Here is a 1,264-nt window from a genome sequence, read left to right as displayed (position 1 = left end):
AAGCTTCAAGCACCTCACTCTGAGTTAGTGCACCTAGTGATGTCACCTGGAAAGGTTCTCTCTGGTCACAGTGAATTTTTTCATAAAAGCAGTTACGCTCAATCTTCATTTTTTATGATGGCTGATTTAAGAGAACAGCATGTGGCTGTGATATTTTGTTTCCTGCCTGCCACAGAAACTGTTGTGATGTTGAATACAGTTTTCAAGGACAGCGCTACAAGAAAAACTCAAGTGTATAAGTTGTTTTCTCGTTTCAAAAAAGGTGAAATATTGATTGATGATAAGCCTCATTCTGGACATCTGTCAACATCCTGAATGGGTGAACATGTCAACAAATTTCGTCCGCTTGTGCTCAAAGACGGATGATGGACCACTGAAGAGATAGGGGAGTTATCTGGAGTATCTTAGAGCATGGCTCAGTGAATTTTAATGGAAGATTTGGGAATGAGATGGGTCATTTCAACTTTGTGCCTTGGGTTCTGACTGACAAGGAAAAAAAGTTGATTGGAAACATGCCATCCCTCGAAAGAACAGCTCTGAAGCAACCCAGAGGTTTTTTCCACAAGTTCTTTACTGGTGACCAACCATGGTGCTATTCTTATGACCCCAAAAGTAAACATCAATCAAGCCAGTGGGAGACACGATCGTCATCTCACCTAAAGAAAGCTCGTCAAGTGAAATCAAAGCCAATGCTAATTTGTTTTTTGATGTGAGGGGGGTAGAGCATTTGGAGTTCATTCCGCCAAGTCAGGCTTTCTTTTTAGAGGTTCTGAAAAGATTGTATAATAGTGTGTGCCAAAAAAAGGCCTGATTTGTGGCAGACAGGGTACTAGTGTTGCCACCACAACAATGCACCTGCTCACACAGCCATCTTAGTGCATTTGTTTGACAAAAAACAGCATGCCTCCTGCCCCATACACTTTACTCACCTGACTTCACTCCATGTGGTTTCTTTTTGTCTCCAGATATGACAGATATGAAAAAAACAGTGTGGTAGTTATATAATTGTCAATTTAAGGATTAAGCGTGTAAGGGTGGAGTCTAGCCTATCAATCAGGTCATAGCCAAGGTGGCTTCTGTGTGGGCATGGCCTTCCCCTAAGGATTCTGGGAATTCCGGTATTTCCTCCTTGGAGGTGGGAGACTCTCTGACACTCCCTGGGAGACATACCAGCTGACAAGACACATGGACCCACCCTGATGCAGAGACCCCTGCAAGTGCTGAGGTGTTTCCAATGTCACTGGATCCAAAGACTTTCTACCCA

This window comes from Echinops telfairi, unplaced genomic scaffold, assembly GCF_000313985.2.
Source record: "Echinops telfairi isolate 266 unplaced genomic scaffold, ASM31398v2 ScPeMD7_7468;HRSCAF=8506_0, whole genome shotgun sequence".
Classification (NCBI taxonomy): Eukaryota; Metazoa; Chordata; class Mammalia; order Afrosoricida; family Tenrecidae; genus Echinops; species Echinops telfairi.
The sequence above is the reverse complement of the archived record's forward strand: the minus strand, read 5'-3'. Positions refer to the sequence as shown.